General features: G+C 35.9%; 1 pseudogene; it reads left to right on the top strand.

Moving 5' to 3' along the window:
- The window catches only part of LOC104873487, a 99,807-nt pseudogene extending 76,888 nt beyond the window's left edge, over positions 1 to 22,919 (top strand).
- The last annotated feature ends 642 nt before the right edge of the window (positions 22,920 to 23,561 follow it).

Raw genomic sequence — 23,561 nt, forward strand, 5'->3', positions numbered from 1 at the left:
TTTATTAATGCAGAGAATAGAAGATTCTCAGGGGCAAATTCTAGATATTTTCTATGTACGCTCTTAAATCTACTCTTTACTCTTCTCAGCCTATTCTTTACCCAAGAGGAGACAACTGCCATTACAGTACTAATAGGTCACGTTGACTTCTGGCTTCCCTGAAGTTTGGCCAATAGAAGACACTGGCAAAAGATCAAATGGAAGGGAGAAGAGTGCAATCAGGGTGTCTATTCCTCCAGCACCTATCCTCATAGGCTGCCTCAATTCAGTAGCATTTCTCTTTCAAAAACCACAGCTCCAATAATTAACCTTTTGCTGCATGATAGTTCCCACTATGGATAAAAGTAACTACTTCCTTTACTTACCCCTTTAAGCATCAGACTCCTAAAAATTTAATCACTGCTTGAATTGGGACACTGTACAATTTTCATTGTTTACTCTAAATATGGTGTAAATATCTTTGTGAATATCCCTTTATACTACATTACCCCACCTAGGGAACGCACTTTTTTTTTCTGTCAGAACCCCAACAGGTACACAACCTAATAACAACAACAACAAAAAGTAAAATGCTGAGCAAATACACATGGACTATCCTCCAGGAAATAGTATATGTTGTGCCATGAAACAAGGATTGAAATTATATAGTGTGTTCCCTCACACAGTAAAATTAATTCAGAGGTCCATAACAGAAATAAATTTTGGAAAAACCTACATTTGGAAATTAAACAAAAATTATTTTAAATAATCCATGAGTTAAAAGAAATGCTTTTAAGTACTTTAAACTGAATGAAAACAAAAACATATTAGAAGCTATGTGATACAGCTAATGCAGTGCTTTAAGGGAAACACAGATTAAAGTATCAAAAAAAGAATTCAATTTAACAACCTAATTTTCTACTTTAAGAAACTAGAAATTGAAGAGCAAATTAAATCAATGCAAGTAAAAGGAGGAAGAAGAGGATAAGGAAAAAGAAACTAGTAGGGATTTGAGGGTAAACCAACAGGAGAGCAAGAAAGCAGCAAATAGTCACCCACTCTTAACCTACTTTTTTGTTTGTTTTTTTATTTTTGTTTTTGTTTTTGTTTGTTGAAACAGGGTCTCACTATGTAGTTGAGACTGACCTGGAACTCACTATGTAGTTCAGGCTGGTCTTGAACTCAGTGATCCTCCTGCCTCAGCCTCCTAAATGCTGGGATTACAGGCGTGCACCACCACACCCGGCTCTACCTACTCTTAACATGAAGGAACCAAGTCTATTGACTATTGACTCCCCTAAACATTGCTCTTTTTATTCTTTTTTACAAGTAGAACAAGACAAATTAGAATAACTTCATGGAAAAACTCATGTTAGTTGGTATCACCTCACTATACCTTTTAGAGTAATCCACTGAATATTATTATAAATTTCCTAATTTTTGGACCCTCACTGAGAATTGGTATTAATGCACATTCTCTTTCTTACAAAACCAAAGAGCAATTTCATGGACTCATTTCATAATTATAGGAACATTTCCTTTCTGACATACTCAGATGTGCTTTCTTCATTAAATATATTACAGTTCACTTTGGAATACATCACAAAGGATGACTCGCTTTCCTGTCCTTATACTTCCCTCCCACCTATGCCTTATTAATTCCTAAATATAGTATTAAAAAAAAAAACACTTGCCACACTGCTTGTTTCTCCTTAAAGCCTTCAACTCACTTTTTTAAAAATAATCCCTCTTTATGGTTTAGATCTAAAATGTCCCTCGAAAGTCTCATGTGGTCAGAGGTGGGGCTTTTGGAAGTATTGCTTAATGGAGGCACTATAGTCGTCAGTGTATTAATATTGATGAATTTAGGGCTATTACCAGGTAAGGCCCTGCTGGAGATGAATCACTGGGAGCCTTTGACAGATGTATCTCTTTTGCTCTGGTTCTCCTACTTTCTCTACCTTTGGTCACCATGAGGTAAACAGCTTCTCCCTGTCATGTTATTTCACCATGCTATTTCTGTATTGGAACCAGACCACCACCTCAGAAACCATGAACCAAAATAAATCTCTCCTTTAAATCGTGGGTGTCAAGTATTTTGTCCTAGCAATAGAAAGGTATAAATACATCCCCCAAAGTTGTACTTATTCCAATTTTCTTTTCAGGATTCATTAACCACTTATCAGTCCAATTATTGAAATATAGGATGATCAAAAATTGCATATTTTGGGGGCTGGGGATTCAATTTAGTGGTGCTGCACCAGCCTCACAAGAGCAAGGTCCTGAGTTTTACCAAATCACTCAAGAAATTTTCTGTATATGGTATATCTTAAAACACTCAATACACAGTACACCACTTCAATCTGGACAGCAGTATCTAGTTTCTTTCCGAATTTTTTTGTATTGTCTTTCTTTGAACAACACGCTTTACATTGCAGTGTTGGCCTTTCCTTTGTGAGTGTGTGTGTGTGTGTGTGTGTGTGTGTGTGTGCGCGTGTGTACAATTTCAATAAAATGTCTACCCACTAAACATAATGGTGAAGACATGGATGATGGACATCCTAGTTGGTGTTTCACTATCATGTATTTTTCAGTAATTTGGTCTATTAGACCTAATCTAAGTTGTAAATGACTTTTTGAATGCTCTTGTTTTGAAAAAAAAAAAAAAAAAAAGAGTTCCTCCATTTGGTTTTGGAAACCAGAGTAGTATTTGGTCTAGAAAATACATAAATATTTTTATAATAATATTTTACCTTGCTTTTTGTTTACAGGATAGCTTGTTAGATATTGGTCAACTTTCAACATCACCCATAGAATTACTAGAATCACTGACCACTATTGGAACTTCTTGTTTTGTTTCTCTTTCAAGTTCTATCATTTCTGAATTATGAATAGGTGACAATAAGGAGATGTCTTTTTTCCATTTCATAACACAGACTTTTCCTCTCCCTTTTCCAGTTTTTCTTTGGCACATCTCTTGGCACTTCCCTTCTACTCAGTCTGTGTCCCAAATGTGTGCATTTGTATTGTAACAGACTATCACTGAGTTCTGGAGAAGCATAAAAATTATATCTAATGCACTTATGACAAGAATTTTTATAGACTGTAGCACAAAATTATGGGCTATTTTTCACAAATAAGATAAACACAAATCAGTGAAAGAAAATAACCAGAACTTATCATCAAATTTCACTAGAAACAAACATCAAAAGTGACTACAACATTCTAAATTTTAATAGTGGACAAAAGTTAGTTGACATAAAACAAGCAGATATATAAGTGTACCTCATGTAAAGAGGTATCAACTGGTTGAAATGACAACTGCCTGAGCTCTGTTCAGGACAGTCAGTGTGTAAACAAATGTGCTGCCATGTAACGCTCAGGGCAAACTGTTAAGTAGTTAAGAAGAATTTAGTTATGATGTGCACCCATTCTCTAAATTTTCCCTTGTGTAACACTTACTGCTCCATAAACTGACTCTAAAAAAAAATCCTAAATCTCAACTCCTGCTCTGAAAATTACTATGATCTGATTGGTAAAACAAGATATAGGAAACTGCAAAGAATCAAGCTATTCTATTGAATGCCAGCTAAGGGAAAATGTTTGTGTCTTCAATGATTTCCTGAAAAGTATAAGCAGAGACAAAATTTTCAATGTAAGTAGCTTATTTGAGAAGTAATCTCAGGAAGCATACTAGGGGAAAGAATTAATAAGAAGAAATAAAAAGCTTCTGTCACAGAAACTGATTTGTTCCTTCTTGCTGGAAACTCAGGGAGAAGGCGATGAACATAATAAAGTTGTCTCACTCAATACTATCTATCTTTAACTGTGTGGAGGGAATGCTCAGCACTTCCAGACAATCCTGTACAGGGGGAAGAGAAAACTCTTGGCTCGATGACTGCAGGTGCCCACAGTAGGCCTGCCGTGGAAAGGTGAATGTCACAGGGATCCAGGCAAAGCCAACACTGTTACGATCAATGAAAATATGTGAGCGATTACATTTTAAATGCCCTTAAATTCTACACTCTGAATTGAGAAAGATTAGCATGCCCAAGAACATGCAAAGAAAGGGACTCAGCATGTACAGGCTGCAAGGAAGGAGATGGGAGCAGGTGATAGCAAGCATCCCAGGAAATGGCTTTCACCACATAGTGTGCTAACTGGGGCAGTCACATTTATTCTATGATATTTCTATATATAGGAATTTAACATCTCACTGAACACATATCTGATTAAATTCTCATCCAGCAGGGCTGAGTGTATAATCATTGGCAGAGCATTTGCCTAGCATGTGTGAGGCCCTGGGTTCAGCCAGCACTAGCAAAAAAGAAAGAAAAGGAAAAACTAATACTTGGTCCAGAAAGCAGACAACTTTAAAGGCTAAAGGAAAATCCTAAATAAAACTAATGTGGTAGGAAATAAATACTTGAACAAAAGTTAACAAAACAGCATTATATAGCAAAAAAATAAATAAATAAACAACATGGGCCTTAAAGCAAGTCAAGTGCTTACAAAGTACTGGGCATATAAAATGACTCTAAGAATATATGAGCAGGTGTGTTAGACAATGTCTTTCAAGGAGTGTATAGGTAATAATCACTGATGACATTTCTTTAAAAACATATATGCCTATGCCCAATGCCTAGATGTTTTGACTTTGAATGCTCCAGATTATATTCCAAGTACCTGTATTTTTAAGAGCCAAAAATAATCCTAACAAGCACGTTGGGCCAAGAACCACTGGTGTTGAATGGAACGGACTTTTTGAGTCATGCATTTATTTAGCTTGACTGTGGAATATGGCTGGGGAAAGAGGAAGAAGGGAATGCTGCTTAAAGTGACTTCGGCAGTAAGTAAAAAGTTACAGGGGGAGAAAGAAAATAATGTGGCAATGTCAAGGGAAAAAAAAAAGGCTCCTATCACACTGCCACAAGGCCAGAGGGCACTTGACATGTGATTGCTTGTCCTGAATTACAGGCATGGCTCCCTCTGAGTAAGTTAGAAATGCCTTATACAAGGTATGATGACAAAATGTGGTAAATGCTTAAAGTTCTTAAAAATTATAGTGAAAGACACATTGACATTAACCCTCCTCAAAATATTCTCCCTTTCTTCTAACATACTTTTCCTATCCTTTTTACAACTTTCTGAAGCAGTTCTATGAGTCCTCTTTTGTATCATTATGAAGTATGATCAAAAGTACAGTGAGTGCTGCTGCCGAGTAGCATCCAAAAGGGAAAGGCAGGCTTATAAAAACATTAGTGCATCTTCATTCATCTTATTCACCAGATCGGGTACCATGTGACTTCTGGCTCTTCCCCAAAATCAAATGACCATGAAGGTAAACATTTTGTTGATTCAGAAAACTGAGACAACCGCAACAGCACAACTAAAGACATTCACCAAAGAGAGGAAGAACTTCCTGCTTTTGCAGCCACCTAAGTAAAACAAGCATAATCATAAAGCAGCAACTTGGTGGCACATGGGATAAAGGAGGATTTATCATCTTCATAGGCAAGCCACTGATTGAATACTGAACAGTGAAAGCTTTGTTGATTAAATTTATTAATACAATTCTGTGCCGCTAGTACTCATAAGAAATGTGTTTAGGGAAAGAACAGCACTTGATTTAGTGGGATCCAGCCCTACAGCATGCTAAGTAATGAGGATTTATAAAATTTCTAATCCTTCAGGCCAATACCATACTACTGTTCAGGGACAACATTTACATTCCTCAAGAATATATATGATAGTTATGTGTAAAAATGTAACTTAAATGCTTTCTGCACCCCCGAATAACATCAGAACCATAAGAAATATCTTGTAATGAACACTCAAGTGAAAATTGTGCACAAGTTCTAAGGTGTTACACATTAAAATGTATTTTGGTATATTATGGTGGTCTCTAAAATTCTTCCCTCTCTGAAATTTTGCAAGTGGCTTACAGATCTCTCCCAGCTGTGAATCTCTAAATGTTAGGTAGTAAAAGTAGAAAAGGGTGCCCAATATTTGCAGTTTTTAATGAATATCTACAAAGTATTAGCATTATGCTAGATGCTAGAAGCTTGGGAAGATATAAAATAAGACAATCTGACCTTTGTCCTCAATGATTTCATAGCGCAGAGTACAAAGACAACACATTATACCCACAGTAGCAACAAGTAATAGACAATATACATCATATTTCTTTTAAGATATTGTTTTCTAGGAAATTCTATAAATTCGTGTAAACTATAATTAGCAAGTTCTTACAGGTAAAGTAGCATACTGGATATCCACAGTAATTGTGAAGTGAACCTTTATTCCAAAAACATTAAATTGTGAAAAAACATGTAAATGTTATAATTAAAGAAATGTTGTAATTAATAAATACATTGGAAAAAACAAAAATACAAAAATAAATGCATTGAACAATACAGGTTACAATTTTAGTGAAAACAACAAACAAGATGAGGGGGAACTACTGTTCACATTTCAATGTAACATTTAGGAGTGTCCATTTCAAACACTGGATGTTCCCCAGAACATTACCTTTTTATGTGAAACACAGGCTCCTCAAGTACACTGTAAGTATCTCGGGGCAACAATGGCAGTATATCATATTTGTGGTTTTCAAACTTTTATGCAAATGAGAATCCGTCAAAATTCCAAAGCCAGGACCACCCTCTAACCAAAGCAAAACCTCTGGAAGCATAATGGAGGGAGTAGGCCTCAGCATTCTGAGAAGCTTCCTGGAAGATTCCATAGAGAAGTAAGGTTAAGACCAGACATTTAATATCTTTTTATTTGCCCCACCTTCTAACAGGATATTTTCATAAATGGTTTGTCAATGATATTTTTGAGAGACTTTATATACAGTTTGAATTATCCTCTCCCTTTGGAGTTTCCTAATTGCTGCACATACAAGAGACAACCAAATGGAAATAGTGTACCTATTTCTAAAAAGCAGAGCAAGTGTCCTATAGCCTTTCATGAAAGCCTCATGAATAAAATCTGGATTGAAAATTTCTACTTAGGCCATGGGAGCCATATAGTCCTTTTTCTGGTTTTCTATTACTGTGTAATAAACTACCTCAAAATGTAAAGGCTTCAAACTAAAACCTCTATTTATAGCTTTCATTAATGTGCAATATGGGTAGAGCCCAGCAAAAACAGCACATCTCTGTTCCATGTTTTTAGAGCTGGAACGGAGAAACCTCTTTCAGGCTGGCTCACTCATGAGTGGTAAGTGCTATTGGTGAGAGACTGGGAGCTCAGCCAGTGTTGCTGCCTGGGCACTTGGGTCTTCTCCTGTGAGCCTCTCCACGGGAGCTGCTTGATCTTCACTGCATCATGTCAGTGAGGTTTCAACAGGGTGTGTTCTAGGAGATCAGGAGTTATAGCTGACAATTTCTTAAGGTGTGAAACTAGACTGATCAATAACCATGTTCTACTGGTCAAACTCTAAGCTGTAAAATTAACCACTGCTCCCAACTTTAGAGTGCAGTAGAAGGATGTCATCTAGCAAGGAAGAGAGCAGGATTATCCCTTTCCTAATTTCCCAAGAGTAAGAAAAATAATAAGGAAGAAGAATAAGGACAGAGTAATATTTTGAGGACAGCTACATTATACAAGGTTGACAGCAAGGTACAAGATAGAAGAGAAAAAAGGACATGAGGGCCAGCATATTTTACCAAGGGTAGATTAATCCCCATCAGAAACGTGTCCAAGGAATATGATGCCTACATACTGTGCCACAGAGAAGGGTGCCAATTCAGTGAAGACAAAGATTACTGCTTGCGCACTGATTATCTCATGCCAAAAAGAAGGCCTGGCAGAACTTCAAATGTAAGACACACAGGAAGATAGACAGAAAAATTAGAGATGGAGAAAGAATGGGACCCTAAGATAAGATAAATTTAATGTTATAAACTTTTAAAAAAATTAGAAATATTTTAAAAATGTAAAACTTCTATGACTCAAGTCAAATTTAAAAAGTATATATGGAGTACTCTACTGCATTTCACAGAACATAATGCCTTAATAACATTAGAAAACTCTTGCCTATGTTACACTATGTCCAGGGTTTGATCTGTGACACAAAAGGGCACTTATTTCACAGAAAACATAATTGACCTCAGTGAATTCCCATCATCCAGTTCTTATCATTCTTATAATCAGCCAATTTAACCCATATTTAAGTTTTTGTATCCCTACCCTTTTCACTCTTTTTATTTATTACCAGAGATTATAAGCACACCACCTTTCTAAATTCCACAACCCTCTACAATCAGTCAGAAGGGACCATTTCATCATCAGTAATGTCAGTAATATATTCAGATGCAAAAAAATTAAGAGGATTTGTGTTATAAAATACTCCACAGGAAGAAAAAGTAGCAATGGGAGGTGTGGGTATGGAGATGGTACTTGAAGATGAGTGCCAGGCTGCCACCAGCTAGTGGGACCTTAGGAAGCTACATATTCTCCTCAGAACTTCATTCTATTTACTGGACATAGATTATTAATAATATCTGCTTTTGTCATTGAAAATAACATTTTTAAAGCAATTTTACCAAGGTTGTAAGAACCAAAATGATTTGGTAATATACACTTTAATCATTCCAGGAAATTTTACCCCTAGTTACATACTGAAAGAAAACATGTATATACTCACCAAAAGATAGATATAAAAGTGCTCTAAGATGCACTCTTCAAAATAAGCCAGAGCAAGAACATATTCAAATGCTCATAAACTGTAAAACTTTCCCCAAATAGAAAAGTATAGAGCAACGAGAATGAAGTAAGTACCACTAAAAACAACTACAGGGATGAATTTCACAACTTAATGTTAAGGGGAAATTCAGAAACAAAAGGATATACGCAGTATGATTTCATGTCTCAAAAGTTCAAAGGTTGGCTAATCTATGAGGCTCTAAATGAAGATCCGCCTAATTCTCCAATAGGTGATTCTTCTCATCCTCCAACCTCCTCAGGCCATAGAAGACTGGTTGAAATACAACACGAAATCTTGGAACTAGTGCAGGAAAAATATAAGCAGGTGTATTGGGGGTAGGATCCAGAAGAAATCATAAATACTGTCTAAGCAAAGGTAATTTCTGGTCAGGGTTGCATATACTAAATAGGAATTAGATGAATCAACATGAGAAGCTTACCAACAGACTAAAGACAAACAAAGTTAAGAGGAAAGAAAACTGCAGAAATGGGGACAGGGGAGGGTGAAGTAACAGGAACAGGGAAGAAAGAGAAGGAAGAAAAGAAGTAGAAAAGGTGGGAAGGAGGAATATAAAGAGAGGAAATAAGGGGAAATATAGTGGAGCAGTAAGGATGCAGGCAGAAAGACAAACATTAAACTCCAAACCCCAAAGTTCTACTTAATTCACAGAGCTACATGAGATGCAGCTGTGGTAACTTTTGATCCAGAAACCCAGGAACTGAAGATCTGCTCACTCACAATCCAGTATATGACAGTTGAACAAATAAGAGCCAGTAGCCACCATAAACACTTTATTCAGAAAGAAATTCTTACATTTACAAAGAGTAAAGGTGAAAGGAACACAACAGTTTCCGGTCCACTGCAATTGTGAAGTCCTGCTGGGAAGAAGTAGCTGAAACCTGGGCTGGAGAATACACCTTCCTGTCTGTTTCTGTAGTCTCTCAGTGGCTCATCTGTCCATTGTTCTCCATATACCTTGGTTCCACTCTCTAGAAGAGCCATTTCTTTTCAATTACATTACCTTGTTATATGTGAGGAGTTATTAAAACATATGCCCTGCCTGTGTACTGATGATCCTTTTGCTAATCTAGAAGCTATTAAGGCTTGGAACTCATCCATTTTTGCAGTGTTGCAGAAGGAATTGGTAAGTGACATGTGCACAGAATGGAAGCAAAATAACAGAATGGAAGACACAGAATGAAGTAAAATAACAAAAAGTTTATTTCACTAGCAAAAGGCCAATTGCACCAAGAGCATTGCTAGAGATCAACGCTCCCCCACTGGATTATATCTCCTTCTTTCATAGGTTTTACAGTCATGATCTCATTCAAGTGGTTACATTTCATTCTCTCAGTTCACATTACCGATATACAAATCACAGTCACAAGACAGTTAACTTTAACCCAGATGTAGCAATTCTTTGTAGTTAAGGAGTTTACCTATAAGATTCCTCTAGCTATCTATTCTAGTCAAGGGGAAGGGGGTATTCAAGGTCAGGAAAGCAAAGTTAAACAATTGTTCTTTTCATCTTGACACTTTTACAATCATGTGGCTCACAAAACTTTGGAGCTCAGGGTCTTGATGTGCCCTGTTATCTCAGGATGGGGCCAGATGTCCCATTATATGGTTAATATCTCCAGTGTCTATTAATCTTGAACTACCCAAACCAGATTTCAGTTAGAAGAGCAAAAGTCATCCTACAGTTGCCTAACATTTTGTAGGTCTTTGATTATTTTAAAAAGTTCTCCTATCAGCAGCATAACTTAGCCTCAATTGACTAATACAAAGATCTAAAATAATAGTGGTTTACACAACACAACGTATTTCCTCTCTCTTACAGCAGTTCCAAGCAGATAGTTCAGAGCTAGCAATGCAATTCTACTCTATTCTCTATACAGACAGATTTCTACTAACCTTTTTCTCAGTTATCGCTAGACCACTGCCCTCATTATCATGATCCATGACTCACTACAACATTCATGTTTCAGTTGGATGAAAGAGAAAAGGAGAATGCTCACTTTCTTTAAAGACCTCCATGGATGTTGAACACATCACTCCTGCTCACATGCTATTGGCCAGAACATAATGGAATGACTGCAGATGTCTTCAAAGGAGACCAGATGCATAGTTTTTATTCTAATTAGATATGTACCCAACCAAAAATCTAGAATTCTACTTCTGCAGAAGAAGATATGACAGCTACTGGGATAACTGGCAATGTGCTCAGAAATCTATATCCTACTCGGCAACTCTCTCAGATCAAAAGCTAAGCCTATCACCTGCTCATTGTTTCCAATAATACTGTTACTCAGTCTCAGCATACCTTCTGGTTTTAGTCTCTCAGACATCATTTGCACCAAGCATCACAAGAATCAGTTGAGGAAATTTTATTGATTAGATGGGACTTTGTGATAGGCCTTCATACAGGAAAGAAGAAAGGAAGAAAGAAATCTTTCCAGGTTGGAAATCACTTAAAGTCAAGGCCTGGGGATTTGCTGTAAGTAGGATTCCCTGGAGTCCTGAGACAGTGATTTATGCACAGAAAGTTTATCAGAAATTTCTCTTAGGATCAACACTTATAAAGGACTGGGGAAAGAAACAAAGGGAAAAGTTGAATTTTTATACAGTTGTTACAAAGGATTCAGCTGATCCTTCTGGGAATTCTGAACCTGGAGAGACCCTTCCAAGTTATTCTGACTGAATCAAAAGGTCAAGCTTTTATTGACAGAAGGCTGTTATCCACAAGGAAGCCTAAACTGGGGTGAGGAAGTCCTTTTGGGGAAGGGTAATCTTTTCAGAGGGCCTCAATGATGAGCCATCAACAAGCAGTGTTTCACTAGTTGGAAGGATTTCTGAGAGAAATTGGGCAATAGACCACACTATTCTCTGCAAAGTAGACATAAACACAGCATGTTCAAATATCTTTGAGACCAATTTTGAAAAAGAGAAAAGTTTGATTCATGACAGCTAAAATTGGAAGCAGGCCAATCAACAAGAGACTGGATAAAGAAAATGTGTTTTTTTTATAAAACAGAATACTACTCAGCCATAAAGAATGAGAAATTAGAGACATTTACAGCTAAGTGGATGAACATTAAGACCACACTGTTAAGTGAAATAAGTAGGATACATATGTATAAATACCAAATAATTTCTCTAGTGTGAGAAATAGAAAGTGTAAATAAGAACTAAAAGGTATAATAGATAATGTGAAATAGGAAGCAAAGGGGCAAAGAGGAAGGGAAAGTGGGACGGGTAGGAGAAAAGAAAGAGGGGAATGGAATTAATATGAGGAAAAAAATGGAAACAAAGTCTCTAGATAGGGAGAGGTGGAGGAGTTGAGGGGAGGGTAGGGGAATGGGGAAAAATTAAGAACCAAGATGGATTATGTACAGGTGCCATTTTCCAATGATGAATGCCATTATACTATATACCTTACACATACCAATAAAATTAATTAATCTTTTTAAAAAGAGATAAAAGTTTGTGCAAAGTAACAAGAACAAACAGGAAGATTTAGAGAAATATTCAATATGTCTCTCACTGTCTATAAAATAAAGTTCTGACTCTGCCAAACAGCCAAGGTTCTTAAGAATCCAACACCACTGTGATTTTTAGTCTGATTTATTTTTATACATTCTATAGGTGAATCAAAGTAAATAATATTCTAAAAAATAATCTAGTAAATTATTCAGAGTTAATAAACTATTAAGACTGTCTCTCCAAATTCAACTAGTATATTTCTTGAGATTTTGATAACAATATTAATAATAATCTTTATAGCATTATTGCATTATTGAGCATTTCTGGATATAGATGACATTAAGCATCTAAAGAATAAATCTGGATGTTTTTCCAGATATTGGATGCTCCAATATTCAGCAAAGTTCCATGTTCAGTCTTTGAAAAGGATAAAATTCTGCACAGCTCTAAATCTTTTGATTCTCAAAATAGCATGACTGCACCCTCTACAGATAAAGGCTAAAGTCTAGCAGCAACTTTGGGTGTCACAGATCAGGGGAGTGAATTAGAATTCCCATAGCAGGTAGAGGTCAGAGGTGCTGCTAAACAATCTACAATGCTCAGGATAACAACTCCACTCCATTAAAGAATTATCAGGCCCAATATATCAATAGTACCACCATTGATAAAGCTTGTGCTACAGTTTGGGCTCCAAAGCCCAAAAAATGGCCCAAAAGAAATGCGGAGTTAAGAGTTGGACAAAAAGTTCTCACCACTGAAAGGGAGGGTAGTACACTTTGGGAAGAAAGCCCAAGAGAATAAAAGGTCAGGAGTGCACCTGCCACCATTTCTTCAGCCCCCACACTCTACCCACGCTCTTCCCATATGTCCCATGGGCTCACCAGATCCTGCAGCAGAGAGTGGCGCACAGAAGCCAGCTGGCTTTGTTTCTTATCCTCTATGTGTGCATTCCTCTCTGAACTTGTTGCTTTAATACAACTATGACTATTTTTCACCTTGAGTATAGCTATTTTTGACTAATCAGGGCATACTTACTGAACATAAAAAAGAAGAAAAGTAAAAAAGAAATAAAACACATGAAAAATCCCCAAACTAAGTTCTTGGCAGTGAGGGCTTCAATTTAATGTCAGGGAACCTGGCTTAGACCAAAGACGAAATGCAACAGAGCATGCCATCATAATAACTAGGTCAATTTTCAGCTTCTATTTGGAAGGCTTCTGCTCCTTCTCTCCCCTCCCTGCTGGGTAATCAGCCAGCCTATGCCAACCACTTTCACTTCAAATTACTGCCTCTTTCAGCCTACAACTCAAAGTCTACAGGTCTTTGGGATTGAACAAATTTCCCATCCACCTTGAGTCAAAGAATATAGCCCTGCTCCTCTGATTTGGGCATTTGGAATTGGTGCTACCTACAGTGTTCCAGCACTAGACAACCTGGCAAAGAATAAAATTTTGTGGAATGTCTACTGTCATTTTGGGCTTTGTCCCCTGACTCTATCAAGAGCATGCCATTGGGGGCCCTAGCAACCGCTAAGTTTCATGGTGTGCCTGGGGATAGACTTTCAGGGCTATGTCAGTTAAAAAAAAAACATGATTTATTGGGCAGGCTCATACAAAATCAAACAACAAAACCAAAAATAAACCCAAAGTATCAGTTTTGAGGAACCCAAAAGCCCTAGAAAAACAAATAGTTTTCAACCAAACCTGCCCAGAGCACAGCACCAAACTTTGGCTAAAAGTGTGGTATGAATTACAGTATCACTATAGAAGATTTCATTATCAACTATTTGAACATCACCTTCCATCTCTGAACAACTTGTCCAAAAGACAGAACTTATTTTTACTCTCCTTGCTTACCCAAGATACAGCAAAATGTCTCACACATATTAAGTGCTAAATAGGTGAATGATTTATCAGCTTTTTATTGCACCTTTTTAAGACCACTTTCAAACATTTTCCCATTGGTGGCACTTAATGATCGCAGAGCCTTGGTTGTCACACCTCTAATCAGTGCATATTAAGAGATAACTCTTCCCTACCTGAGAGTTCTTCGTTTTACATAACTGGCTACTATTTGGACAACAAGTTGGCTAGTATTATAAATCATGTGGAAGTTGTGTCTAATAAATAAAAAGTCCATCTTCATTCTTACCTGTGACATTTTCAAGACAATATGTCTTACTGTGTTACTCATCAGTTGACAATGCAAGCTGATGATTTCAACTCTTCCAATCACAGTGATGTACATATAGTAGACATTTATACATACTTGTTGAACAAATCCTGGCTTCAGTCAAGAGACAATTCTATTTCAACATCACAGAAGGGAGTTAATTAAGTGTATCTTTGTGTGCATTTATATGCACAAAATGATTCTCACAGGTTCTTTTCAAAGAGAAAAATAAGGTATAAATTATACTGAGAATCATAACTCCACCTTCAACAATAACTTCCAGAAACATAGACATTTCTGAACTTACAGTAAAATTAATATATGCTCATCATTTGAGTGTTCTACTGTGAAATTCTCATAAGAGGACCAAAAATAAATGATTAAAAGAAAAATCCTAATTTGACAGTGTCTTTCAAGGATGACTTCAGGAGCCAATGAGGTTTTAGAATTTCTTTGTTAGAAATGAAAGTTTGGTGAAAACTCAAAATATTTCAAGATCTAGAAGATGAGAGAACAGTGTGGAATCAAGATAGCAAAACAGAGCCAGGGTTTTAGCTCAGTGCTTCTGTTACAAGCACAAGGACCCAAGTCCGATCCACTGTACCAAAAAAAAGATAGCAAAACATTCCATGGGCTGATCCACTAAATAGGGTAATACAGAGAAGGTACAGTGATACAGGAAAGACAACACTTGCAATGTCAGAGACAAGGAAGCCAGGGTATCGTAAGTCTCAAGGATGGGAAAGTTAGATGAGTTGGTCTTGAATATTCTATTGCTTCACAGACACTGTTGTCAACTTCTGCTTTCTGCTCTGCTTTTAGAACACTCACATCCCTTTGTTTGCTACAGAAACATTTGCCATAAAGTCAAACTGAAACATAGAATATGATCGTGAACTAGACAACAATATTTTTTAAGTTAACAAAGTTCTCAGGATATGATTTATTTGAAAATTTATCCTGTAAACCCACAGTGAAATCTTTAAGACTTAATTTGTAAAAGATATATGATAAAAGTGAGAAATGTTACAAATAACAAAAAACATGTTTCTCAGGATAACTCTATCTAATGGAATTTTTTAAAATGACTATATTGTGCTAAGCAATGACAAGGGAAAATGGAAACAACATTTTCATTTGGTTTATAAGTTATCTCATGGGGTCAATTGTAGTGAGTATACTGGAAAAAAATGTGGTGGCCATTTTTCTAGATGATTTATAAAATGAAAATATTTAATCTTCTGAGAAAAATGTTACCACCTTTAGTTTATAGCTTAAGAAAGGGACACTCAGAAATGAAGAAATTTCTCCAAATACAGACAGTATGTCAATGGCAGCATGCAGATTCAACTCTGACTCTTCTAATGTCAGACTTTTTCTTAATTAGTTCATGTTTGTAGTGCATAATGTTTGCGCTCCTTGTGGGGAATTAGTACATGTATATAACACATCTTTATTCCTTCTCTCATTCTCTATCTCTTCCCATCTCCTTCCTTCACCTCTTGATTCCCTTCCCCTTTCAAAATGATCTATCTTCACATTTCCTATTTTCTTTTACTTTGCTCTTTATTTATACTTTAGAGTTTCAAACTCAAGGCTAATACTAAAGCAGTTGTCTTCGATTTTAAAATTTCAAAAACATTTTGGGATTAGCCTAAGATGGCCATCTTTTTATTAAATATTATCATTTCATAAAAAACATTTTAACACCAAAAGAATGAGTAAACTTAGCAGATCAAGATTCCATATACATATGCACCAACACTCCATAATAAATATATTCATTATGTAGCTATAATAATGAAAAACTTTTTAAAGTAAATAATATGCTACATAGCTTGAATCTTGTTACATTACCACATGTGGCAAAATTTTAATTCAGTGGTGAAAACTCTTTCTTGGCACTGAATTTTGAAGACTTGCACTTAGGAAGTATTGCAAAAGCCATATAGTCACTTCATTGTATACTGGCAACAAAGTCCTTCTGCCTGGAATTGAGCACCCAAAAGCTGTTGGGGCCTGTGCCATTGACTTCCAACCTTCAATGTGCATCAAGATGTACAGGATAATACAGGGGAAACAAATTGTGTGCAGGTGGAGAACACAGATATAATTTGTAAACTAATATGGACAGAATGCAGGAAGCCACTTTATTACAGATATTAGCTGCTTATGGTTGGTCTCCATATACTGATATTCTGATCAAAAACATTTCTGTATAATAATTAAACTTTTCCTGCTGCTAGACATGCATTATAACACTCCTGTTAGGAGCCTGCATTAAAGTTTGCACAAAATTTGAAGTAATTTCCAAAGCACACAATTTATTGGAAAAATCTTGCCGACAGGTCTAGGTTTTGTGCCTAATTTTTTCATTCACTGGCTCTGCAACTGGCAGCAAATCACTAAATGTTTCTTGGCTTCACTTTTCACTCATTAAAAAAAAAAGAGGACTAAAACATTTCTCTGCAAGCCTTTAAATTCTACTTGCCAATTATCTGAGTAAATGGCTTATATATGAAGGACTTATTCTAAAAATTTTAATTTTCTTTTTTCAATTATGTAGTTCCTGAGTATCACAGAAAAGATGAAAAATAAATTAAAATATGAAAAAAACATAAATAATTCTAACACAGAACAAGAGAGCCTTAAAACTGTTACACACATATTTTCTTTGTTTATAAAATGTTGGATAAAAAAATTCATAGTTTCCAAAGGTCAATTCCAGTTGATGTTTAGGTGTAAATACTCCATTATAAAATTTTACCACATTAATAGTTTTATATCATAGAACAGCGATGTGTTATGTCATGCATTTCACCAAATGCATTATACTATCGTTTGCTTTGTCACACTTAGGTTTATACTCTAGTCTGATATTTTTAAATAATAGCATTACTCTTTTATTAATAATCCTAGCTTTAGTGCTTTCTGGGTATATTTTAACATGTCATATTTTAAGCTATTATTTTGCCCTAATAATTATAGCAACTATATCTGGGTGATCTTTTCTAGGCATTGTCCCAAGTATTTTACACCCATTATTTCATCTAATCCTCAAGACACTTCTGTGAGCACAATTTTATCCCCATTTTACAGATGAGGCAATTAAACATGGACAGCTCAATGACTTCTCTCAAGTCACATAACTGGTAAGCAACAGAGCCAGATCTGAAACCTCTCAGACATGAGGCACTAGGAGACTGTATTCCTCCTCAGTGCGCCAGATAGTGACTAAGACATGTGTTTGATTACACAAAGTCTTATTTAGTCCTCTGAACAACCCTTGGCAGGTCTTTTTTTTTTTTCTTTCAATTTTTATGTTTTATTAGTATATGTTTGCAGTACATACTAATGACACTCCTCTTGAGGAGTTCATACATATACATAACACATCTCAATTCTTCCTTCATTTCCTTCGTCTCCCTCCACTCCTCCCTCCATCTCTTAGTCCTCCAAAAGAGCTCCTTATTTCCTATCTTTTATCTTGCTTTTTATTTCTTTTTGAATTTCTCATATGAGAGAAACTATGTGATATTAAAGTTTATGTGTCTGATTTATTTCACTTAACATGGCCTCAAGGTTCATCCATTCTCCTACAATGACTCATTTATCCTTCTCTATATAAGAATAATACTCTAAATACCACATTGTAGTTATCCATTTTCTATTGGTAGACACATAGGCTGCTTCCAGGATGTAGCTATTATGTTGCGCTGCTATAAACATGGCCATGTATGTGTCACTGTAATCTGATATCTTTCACTCTTTTGGGAATACACCTTAGAAGGGTCTAGAATTTCTATTTTCAATTCGATGAGAAATCTTTATACTAATTTCCATGGTGGTTGTACTAGTTTAATTTCTACCAACAATGTAGAAGTATTCCTTTTTCATTGCAGCTTCACCAGCATTTATTTGATTTTTTGATGATAGCCATTATTTCTGGAGTGAGATGGAATCTCAGTGCTGTTTTAATATTTATTTAAATGGCCAGAAATACTGAGCTTTGTTTCATGCATTTAGTAGCGACCTGTACTTCTTCTGAGAAGGGTCTCTTCCTTTCAGTCTCTTATTTTTTGATTAGGTCTTTTACTGTGACAGCATCTAATAATTTCAGTTGTTTGTATATTCTAGCATTTGTCTGCTGTGCAAGAAATAGCTGGCAAAAAAATGTCCTAATCTGTAGGTTGTCTCTTCATTCTTTTTATTGTTTTCTTTGCTGTACAGAAGCTTTTTAGACATTTGATCCATTCTGATTTTATTTCTTCTGCATGTGGTTAGCCAGTTTTCCCCACACCATACAAAGTTACAGTGGAGAAAAGAGCATGGGACTAGCACAAAACAGATGTTTGAATCAGTGGAACAGAATAGTGAATGCAGAAACAACCCCAGGCACATTCTGGTGTCTGATTTATGACAAAGGGGCCAAAAACATACACTGGAGGAAAGAGAGCCCCTTTAATAAATGCTACTGGGGTTTTAGTTCAGAGCTTCCGCTGCCTGCCTGGTGAGCACAAGGACCCAAGTTCTATCCCTGGTATCAAAAATATTAAAAATAAAAAAATTAATAATACTGGGAAAACTAACTATCCACATGCAGAAATACATCTTATTGTCCCCATTTAGCAAGTAAGAAAGTGGAAGCTTAATGAAGTTAAATAACTTGCTAAGACACTGAAGTTAGCAAATGATAAATAGAACAGAATCTCATTTTTATCATTTTATAGTTTAATATACTTTTTTTCATTGTTTTAACTAATTTATTTTTGTTTATTTTGTTCATATGTTTGTTTATTTGCAATCTATTAATGTATTTATTTTGTGGTTCTGGGAATCAAACCTAGGGTCTCGTGCATTTTATATAAGTGCTATACTACTGAGATACACAGTCCAATACACTCACCTACCCTAAAATACATAAGCCCTATTTTTAATTTTATTAATGATAACTTCATTTTTTTTCCACAAAATCATCCTTGGACTTATATTCTTCAACTTCTCAGAACCAACAGTAAAACTGCATCTTTTTAATTTCTGCTGCTATAATTCATGGGGATAATCTTTGATCCTCAACTACTTTTCAATTATTATTACTATAATCTAGCAATAAATTTTAGCCTAGTTTATAATTATTGCATCGTTATTTACTAACAGATGAGTAAATATATTATTTAATAAATATATAAAACATTGTTAAACTAAATTGTTTTCACACTGTACAACTTTTAAAACATTAAAACAAGTGTTCAACTATATAAGTAGGTTTAACGCAGATAAGTAGGTTTACAAAATTTATTTACATGCATCAATAAGCTAATTCTATCTGCACAACAGTTATCTTTTGTATATACAACTCACTCTGGAGCTCTTAGTTTCATCTTCTGAGCAGTCGTAACCCCAGTTCCAGGGCCACTTCATTTGTATACCTTGTAGATCTATTTTCTTCCTAGCTTGACACTTATTTAAGATTGTTTTCCTTTGTTGTTTAGTTCAATATTTTTTGCCTGGGTAAATCTGAACATAGGGCTCTTTTCAATTATTTTTCTAAAATTATAATAGAATCTTTCAATATGCCTCCTGGTCTTGTTTAGCTCATCTATTACACTTATGTTTATTTCTTCTGTTCAAACATTTCTCTCACAAACACAAATTACATATTTGTTCAATTCTGTTTCCCTTTTTTATTATCCGCATTCTCATTTTTTACATTCTGGGAGAGTGTGTCATTAATTTCATTTTCTAAAATGCTAAACTGTCACTTTTTGCCTCCAAAGTAAACTAATTCTAGTACTTAATTTAGTACTTAAATGTCTTTAACTATTTTTTAACATTACTCATCTCTTTCTTTTTTTTTTTTTTTTTTTTTTTTTTTTTTTTTTTTTTTTTTTTTTTTTGGTTTTTTTCACTATGTAGTTGAGACTGACCTGGAACTCCCTATGTCGCCCAGGCTGGTCTCAAACTCACAGAAATCCTCCTGCCTCAGCCCCGAGTGCTGGGATTACAGGCATGCGCCACCACACCCGGCTCCTCATTCTTTTTATTTCAAGCTCTTATGTTTTCATCAGAGCCTTTCCCACTTTATAGTTTTTGTCTACAATTATATAGGACCCGTACTTCCTTGCATGCCATGGAAAATTTGATTTCTTCATAGTTTATTCTAGTCTTCCTCAAAGATAGTCTGTATTTGTTCTCTTCCCTTATTCCATGGTATTTTCCCATTAGCTCTGTGTTAGTTGTGAGTTTTGATTCCCCGTCTTTCTTCATGCTTGCTCAGGAAATATTGCTTAGTCTTGGCCTAGTTCCACATTCACTAAAGCAATACTCAAATTGCAGTTGCAAGTTCCTCGTTGTCACCTACCTAGAGCAACACACTCTGCTCCACCGAGGGGACAGTCCCATTCATGTCTTCCTCATTCTCTAGTTCTCAGGGACAATGAAGGCAAATTACTATTTATAAAATACACTGCTGAGTCTTTTCATCTTTCTGCTGTTTTTAGTCCTTTCTTCCCAGAAACCATATTCCACATACCCTGAATTTACTTAACACTAATTAATTAAGAATAGCTGTCTCTGGTATTCCAAATAAATTCACATATGAAGGGAACAATGGAAAAGATAACCTGACAACCTCAAAAAATAGCACACAGACCTATTGGGATTGGAAGTCCAGACACTAGAGTCTAGCAACTTAGGGAAGAGAAGGAAGAAGGGACGTCTAGCCTTAACATGCAAAAAAGTTCTGATAGGTGAACTGGGGCCAGTGGGGACAGTGAGGTGACAGACATGAAGGCAGAAGAGGGAGGTGGCAAACTATGATAACCCGTCACTCCAGGCTCACAGCATGACAGAGGTGGCTTGAGCCTACAGAAGTACAGCGGGGTTGCTGGCAGGAGGACCTCCCTGTCTCTAGGAAGAAATGCACCAGTGAAACAGAGCAGTGGACACTGTGGGCTACAGCAGCTGGGTCCAACCACCTCTGTTTACATGAGATGGGAAGATGCAGCATTTTGGCCCAGTACCCAGTTCTCCCAGAATGAGGCAGGCACATTATTGTTACTGGCCCCTCAGCGAACTGGAGCCCCAAGAAACCCAATTAATAGCAACAGCCATGACACTTTGTCCATAATAATAAAATCAAGGATCGATTATAGCATTAAATACAAACTGAATATTGTAAAATCTAAAGACAAATAATGTACCAGACTTGTCCAGAGAAAAGAAATGCATAATTACAGTATGTATGCTAAGAGAAGCCAAATATTATCCTATTACTGACCTACACTAAATATCTACTAAACAGAACTTTACTTCTACTAACAATATAGCGCAGTATTACTCAACAGGAATAGTGTAACAATTTATCTAGAGATTCATGAAGCTTAGTTGTTACTCTAGTAAAAGTTGAGGGTGGGGCCGGGGATTTGGCTCAGTGGTTTGACCGCCTGCCTCGCAAGCCCAAGGGCCTGAGTTCGATCCCCAGTACCCAAAAAAACAAAAAAAAACAAACAAACAAAAAAAAGTAGAGGGAGTAGAAAATGAAAAAAAAAAGCAAGATTTGAAAAATTAACTAATGCGGGGCTGGTGGGGGAATGGGGATTTAGCTCAGTGGTGCTATGCCTGCCTCACAAGAGCAAGGTCCTGAGTTCAATCACTGGTACTAACAACAACAACAAAAAAAAAAAAAAAAAAAAAAAAAAAAAAAGAAAATGAAAAATTAGCTGATGGGATATAAAAAGGAGGAAAGAAAGTATGATAGGGGACCCTCATAAGGACAAAAAGAAAATTAGTAGTGCTAAAGAACAGTCCCTGGAAAGAACAAGAAAAAAGATAAACAGCAAAAACAAGAGACAAAACAAAGAAGAAAAAGGCTGGAAGAGAAAAAGATAAAAGGCAAATAATAAATTTAAAGCACAGAAAAAGGGATAAAAACCCAAACGTTGAAAAAAGGAAAAATAAAAATAATACAAATCATAAGAAAAAAAAAGACTTGAGTTGAAGAAAACATTTTTGTGTTACTGAATAACAATAAAATAGCCACTGGGTAAAGTAGTAGGAAGAATAACATGGACCATAAGGCTTTCTATCACATGCGGAAGCCAGGTGTGGAGCCCCGAGACATGACCTCATTTCCTTGGAGACGTCTCCAAACAGAGCTGTGGTAACCGTTATAAAAACTCAATTGATTATCGCTTGCAAGCAATTTTGGAAAGAGACATTTTCATACCTCGTTGTCTGTCCATAAAAGCTGCGAGTGTCCTGGAGCGTTTTCTGAACAAGGACCCAGTAGAACGACTGGGTTGTCGTCCTCATAGGAATTGCTGATGTCCAGAAACATCTGTTCTTTCGCAGTGTTAACTGGGAGATGATGGAGCGAAAGCAGGTGGTGTCTCCCTTTAAACCAAATATGTCTGGGGGACTTGGTCTGGACAACTTTGATTCTCAGTTTACTAATGAACCTGTTCGGCTCACCCCAGATGATAATGACATCATGAGGAAGATTGATGGGTATGAATTTGCAGGTTTTGAATATATCAATCCTCTTCTGATATATGAAGAAGAATGGGTCTGATCCTCGTTTTTCAAGTGTGCATTCTCTGCTTATGTTGCCATTTAATGCTTGGAAAAACTTGTCACCATTTAGGATTCAATTAACCATTTTATAGTTGTCTAGAAGCTAATTTTAAGTTTTTCATGTGGTCATATTTAGATCTAATAATTGACTCTTAGTCGATAGCAGAGAATATAGAATTATTTGTTGATAGAGTTGCTTTTTATGAACTGAATTGACAGTGAGGCAGTTGCTTGTTAACCACACTTGTATACACATTCTGTTTTTGAGTGAGATGTAGTGCCTCATCTTTTTTCTTTTTTATTTATGATACAAGAAAACAACTTGTGTTTTAAGTAGAATGTCTAACGTATGCTAGTTTCTCTCCAAACCACATTACTTGTACTTTTGGAGCTCAGTTTATATGTAGTCTTCAGGGAAATCCAAAAAATAACAATTTCAAATAAAAATCCATATATTATTCTAGGATGTTATAGTTAAGTTTTTACACAAAACACATATATTATAGTTCTATGGCCTTAATTATATTTTCTATTTAGTAGGATAACACAAGAAATACCTAGTTATATTAATTTCAAACTGTTCTTATTAAAGTTCTTAGAGTTCTTCAAACTGTTTTTATTTAAATTAGTGCTTAGAAAT

The sequence above is a fragment of the Fukomys damarensis genome, unplaced genomic scaffold (genome assembly GCF_012274545.1).
Source record: "Fukomys damarensis isolate Sample0158 unplaced genomic scaffold, DMR_v1.0_HiC HiC_scaffold_28, whole genome shotgun sequence".
Taxonomy (NCBI): Eukaryota; Metazoa; Chordata; class Mammalia; order Rodentia; family Bathyergidae; genus Fukomys; species Fukomys damarensis.